The sequence below is a fragment of the Heterodontus francisci genome, unplaced genomic scaffold (genome assembly GCF_036365525.1).
Source record: "Heterodontus francisci isolate sHetFra1 unplaced genomic scaffold, sHetFra1.hap1 HAP1_SCAFFOLD_97, whole genome shotgun sequence".
NCBI classification, from domain to species: domain Eukaryota; kingdom Metazoa; phylum Chordata; class Chondrichthyes; order Heterodontiformes; family Heterodontidae; genus Heterodontus; species Heterodontus francisci.
In genome coordinates, this window is record NW_027140606.1 from 2,605,662 (window position 1) to 2,611,751 (window position 6,090).

A 6,090-nucleotide genomic window follows, 5' to 3' on the forward strand; every position below is an offset into this window, starting at 1 on the left:
GTAATTGTCTCCTCTTTATCTATTTTCATCATGTCCAATTTCTTCACTTCCTCCTCCTTTACTGTGACATTTGCAGCATCCGCTTATTTTGTGATACTTAATTAGTGCCTCAGCCACACCCTCTGCCTCCACAGGATCTCCTAATTGACCCACCCTTTCATTGACTGTCCATATGTTGGTAAAAGACTTCAGTGTTCCCAGTTATGTGACCTGCTAATCTTTTCTCATACATTCTCTTGCTGATCTCATTTCCTTTTTCAGCTCTCCTCTGTACTTTCTGTATTTGCTTGTTTCTCTACTGCATATGAATCCTGACATGATTTTTCAGTGAATGGTTTTTGAACTATTTTGTTGACGGATTGAGTTTTGTAAATTTCTCCCTAGCTCCCCTCATGGTCAGGCAGAAAGTTTAACTGCTGTGTTTTTAAACAGCAACAGCTTTATTTGAAAAGCCATTGGGACAGGATTCCGGGTTTTAATCCAGGCACAAATCAAGTTCTGATGTCTTGTGGCTCCAGCTGTCACATGACCTGTCAGAGGATGACCTCATAATTGGCCCAGTCATGGAGCTGTGGGTTGATGTTTAAATTGTTGCAAAATAATTTTCCAGAAGGACAATCAAAATGAATCGATATATAAAAGGTAGATTTTGTGAATTTGTGCTCCCAGTGGAAATTCCTGCAGAGTCTGCTGGTTTTCATATCCCCAATTCCCCACAGGAAGCTCTGTGTTGGAATCTGTATTCATTATATCAATATTATACAGAATCATTTCATGGGAGACCCCAGTGTGAATTGTAAACAGGTGGTTCAGTTTTAACTTTCAAAGTAACACAGAAGCAAAATACTGCAGATACTGGAAATCTGAAATAAAAACAGAAAATGCTGGAAATACTCAGCTGGTCTGACAGCATCTGTGGAGAGAGAAACAGAGTTAACGTTTCAGATCTGTGACCTTTCATCAGAACTGGGCTGAAATTGTCTGAGGGCCAAGTGACCTCTTTCTGTGCCTTAAACTTTCTATGAGTCTAAGATCCTATGAGATTCTGGAATCAATTTCAGGGTCGATGACATTGCACTCTGTAAGGATAGGAAGATGGAGATTATTAAGTACAGTGCAAGAATATAGATGCTTTTACATTATTTTAATCAAAATTGATTTAAACTTTGTGTTCACGCATCCGATCTTTTGATCACAATGACACTGATAACAATGGAAAAAGCAAGACTTGCATTTCACGACCACAGGACGTTGCAAAGCCTTTTACAGCCAATGAAGGACTTTCCAAGTGTAGTCACTGTAGTCATGTAGGAAACATGGTGGCCAATGTGCGCACAGCAAGCTCCCAGAAACAACAATGTGATAAAAACGAGATAATCTGTTTTTAAGTGATGTTGATTCAGGGTTAAACAATGACCAGCACCCCAGAAATAATTCCCCTTCTATTCTCTGAAATAGTGCCATGGTACCTTTAACATCCACCTGAGAGGGCAGAGGGATCCTCAGTTTTCTGTTTCACCTGAAAAACAGCATTTCTGATAGTGCAGCACTGCCTTAGTACTGTACTGGAGTGTCAGCCATTTTTAAAGGGCTGTTAGTCCTACTGGAAAATATTTAAAGGAAGATTAAATGAAATGAAATAAATACATTGCTTTTGCCTCTCTCCCATCCCCCCAATAACAGTTAAATTAATTATTTGCCCTTCCCTCCCAAAACCTACCTTTACCATCTGACCTTCCGCCCAAAACTGCACAACCTGTAAACTATAACCCTTCCCACCATCCCCTACACCCATGACATTAATTTGACTCCGTCCCCCATCCCCCACACTGAGAAACTTACCTTCTCCCCCCCCCCCCCCACCAGTGTTGCACCTCATTTCCCCGGATGGGGCTCCGAAGGCACGGCAGTGCCAGTCACCAGGCTGAAGATCGCAGCTGGATATCAGGAAGTGATGGGATAATAATTAATGCAGGTTTGTGGTCCCGTTGCCGAGCGGTGGTGGTTCCCCCACAACGCCTCGCCGTCGCAGGCAATATCGAGCCAGGCCCTGCCGGCGTTGAGGTCCATGGCGGGCCTCATCCGGGGCCATCTTCAGGCGGCTCCCACCCCACCTCCACCACAGATCTCGACGTTGAGGGCTCTATAGAATCCAGCCCATTATTTCTGTCAATCTCAACTCCACAAGGATTTGTCTGTTAATTGCAGAAAAATTAAAGCTCCATCACCTTTTGATAAAAGGGGGTTTCAAATCCATTTCCAAACAAATGATAGTTCTCATTGTATCTAGAACATGTTTTCTTACATACAAACATACCAATTAGGAGCAGGAGTAGACCACTCGGCCCCTCGAGTCTGCTCCACCATTGAATAAGATCATGGCTGATCTGATTGTAACCTCAACTCCACATTCCCACCGGCCCCCGATAACCTTTCACCCCCTTGTTTATCAAGAATCTATCGACATCTATCTTAAAATATTTCAGAATTTCTGTCGTCCAGCAACTCTCACTTTATTTCCTGGATTTCACCTAAAAAATGTATTTCCACACTTTGGATATCCTGTACTTCATTAATGTTTTTGCTATCTGGGGATTTCCATTTAATTATATTCAGTGCTGGTATTTTACTGCCACACACTGACTGAAAGTGTCCCATCTTTCTGCAGGAAAAACACTCAGCTTCTTTGGCGAGGCAGTTTTCCCACTTGTGTCTCTCTCAGCCACACCGACTGCAATTGGTTGCAGCTACCACTAGATGCTCTTCCCGTCTTTCTTGTCTTTTACCACTAATTTTTCCTTTTGTTTTCTGAACAAATTCAATTGAGTCTGCAACTCTGGAGATCAGACTCTCCCTGTCCCCTCGAACAACGGATTGGTTAAACTTTCTAACCTCTGTTTGTCTGCTCAATTGAAACTCTTTCGTTAATGTGAGATCAGCCCTGGACTGTAGATGATCTGAAAGGGTGTTGTCTAATACCCCGAACACAATCCTGTCTCCATTCAGCTCTTCTCTTCAGTTGCCGTATTCACAAACCTCCGTGAGTTTGTTCAAGTCATTGATAAATGAATGAATACTCTCCCCTTTCTGTTTGGTACGCTTATTAAATTCAAAGTGATTCCTGACAATGCAGCGGCCAGCCGACGTCATCAGAGCGCTCCAAGCTGCGCACATGCACAAACAGTCTCCTGCGCTCTGAGATGCTGCGCATGCTCAGCCTACGTCTTCCAGGACTAAGTGGCGCATGCGCAGGAAAACTCTCTACCCCCTCTCAGCCACTCACTCCAGGCCGCTCGCTGCCCGCTCCTCGCTACCCTGCTCCCCCGCCCTCCGGCCGCTTGCTACCCCCCCACCCCCGCACTGCCCTCTCTCCGTCCAGTCACGCCCCGCTTCCCCCCCACGTCCCTCCAGACACTAGCTCTAAGCCATGCTGCTTCCCTCCTCTCGGCCTCTCGCTCCAACATTCGATCATTCTTCACCACACCACCTGATAAAGCAAGGCGAGCCTCGAGGGGAGATGGGGCAATGTTGGAGCAAGTGGCCGAGAGGAGGGAAGCGGCAGAGCCCATGGCCTGGTGTGTGAGCGGCCAGAGAGCAGGATGGGGGTGGTGGTGGGGGAAGCGGGGAGTGAGCAGTCAGAGAGTGGGATGGGGGGAAGCGGGGAATGATCGTCCGGAGAATGGGATGGCATTGTTTAGAGGGGATTTGAGGAAAAAAATGTTTCACCTCGAGGGTGGTTGTAATCTGGAACACATTGCCTGAAGGAGTGGTAGAGGCAGGAACCCTCACAACATTTAAGAAGTATCTAGATGAGCACTCAAAACGCCACAGAATACAAGGCTACGGCCACGTGCTGGAAAATGGGATTAGAATAGACAGGTACTTGATGGCCGGCACGGACACGATGGCCGAAGGGCCTGTTTCTGTGCTGTATAACTCTCTGACTCTATGAAACCTCACTGAATTGAGGGTGTGCAGCACTGTCAGAGGTGCTGTCCTTCTGATGAGACTACAAACAGCGCAACGTTCTCCGAGTATCAACCAAAACATGTCCATTGTGTAGATATGTGCCATATTTGCTTATGAAGTGACAGTCACTGCTCCGAAAGTAATTCACTTTAGGTGAATTAAGATGACTTGGTACTATATAACTGGCGAATGCGCAAGAGGTAGCGGGGGACTATTGGGGGTGGGACGGAGGCGGCGATGGCAACCTTTGAGGGGATTTTTGGGTCTAAGTTGTTTTCTGTGATAAATTGAGTAGCTCCATCTTTAATCCTGGCAGCTGCCTGAATGTCACAGACAGTGACGTTTCAGTGGAAGAGGCTGCATTTGCGCATGTGCTAGTACTGCGTCACCTGGTGGTTGCATTGTCAGCAAATGCAGCGTTTTAACTTTGGCTCCACGATGACATTTATTTCCTCAATTAAAATAGGTCTTGAGTGCCTTAATAACTTCTTCACACGTAGCCTACACACTCCCTCCATGGCAGACAATAGTGTACTGACCTGCTCCATGTCTGGCTTCTGCACGAGACCCGATGCAGTACGATACCTTGCAAACCTCTGGAACCATCTCGGCCACTCCTCGGCTTGGTTCAGTCCAGTGACCTTTTCAAAGGTACAGGCAAAGATTTCTCCATCATTGCTTTGGTTCACTGTGGCCCCCATACAATATTCTGATATCGGTCAAGGCTCAGTACACAATTTATAAGAATCTGACGGTTAAAATAACCTGAGTTTACTCTACACATCTTGCATTGAAGGTTTCATCGACAACTCTCCATGAGGTGCCGTACAGATTATATGACATCACTTCCTGTGATGATGCACATAGTCTATTTATATAATCAGCCCAGTAACAACCCAATGTCCACTCTTATATTATTGCACAGATGTGAGAAAAGCTGAGGATGAGAATGGAACGTCTGAATGAAGATTTCATGATGCTGACGATGTAAATGAGGCTGATCTGTTTCCCATTCCACAATCCCTCTTTATTTCTGTGCATGTTTCTCGATGCTGTTTCAACCAAACTGAAAAAGAATCACAAATCCTCCTCTGGAGCCTCAGGTGTCCTTTAACAAAAGGCATGGTGCCCAAGTGGTAAGGCGTCAGTTTCGTAAACTGACGATCACGGGTTCAATCCCCGTCTGTGCCTTATGATTAGTTTCTCACTTTAAATGTGATGCTTCCAGAAAAGATGTCCGTTGCTTTTGTTTTGGCCATCTGGAAATCAGTGTGATGTTGCACTTTATCCTGGACACTGGGAAGAACATGAGGAGCAGCCACATGGTCCCTCGAGCCTTCTCTGCCATTGATAGAGTGAAAATAACTGGGGTCCAAGCACTGAACCTTATTACTGTGCATTTGCTGGATATTTAACAGAGCTATTCTATTAATCCCACATCCCACACTCCTGTCCTTTCCCCCATTGCCCTGTTATATCTTCCATGTCAGGTATATATCCAATTCCATTTTGAGTTAACATTGAATCTGCTTCCACTGACCTTTCAGGATTGCATTCCAGACCAGAGCAACACACTGCTGAAAAAACAATCTCCTCATCACAACTCTAATTCTTTTGTCAATTACTTTAAATGTGTTTCCTCTGGTTACTGACCCTTCTGTCACTGGCAACACTTTCTCCTTCTTCACTCTATCAAAACTCTTCAGGATTTGCATTTCCTGCTGCCTTTGCTGATAGAACAAGGCTGAGCACACATCACCAAAAGGAATATGATTGGCTCTGAATCACATTTATCTTTCCTGTCAATCTGATGTGGACCTTGTATTTTCCCGGAACCAAACAACCTGAGCAACAAGTGTGGGTTCCAGTGATTCCCACCGCTCTGAGAGAGAGAGGATGTGATAATGAGCCAGATAGAAGAAAGGAATGAGATAGAGAGTAAAATAGCCCTGGTCTGTTTCTACTAACCCCCGGCCCCCTAAAATGGCATCATTTTCTCCTGCCTCTCCACATTCTAATCCATTAATTAATGCAATCCTTTCATCTGGAACATAGAACATAGAACAGTGCAGCACAGTACAGGCCCATCGGCCCATGATGTTGTGCCGAACCTTTAACCTA

General features: G+C 45.2%; 1 non-coding gene across 1 annotated transcript; it reads left to right on the plus strand.

Annotated features, from left to right (window-relative positions):
• The first annotated feature begins 5,088 nt into the window (after window positions 1–5,088).
• trnat-cgu (transfer RNA threonine (anticodon CGU)) lies at window positions 5,089–5,160 on the plus strand. Its single transcript has one exon. It is a non-coding gene; the product is annotated as a tRNA-Thr (tRNA).
• Window positions 5,161–6,090: the final 930 nt, after the last annotated feature.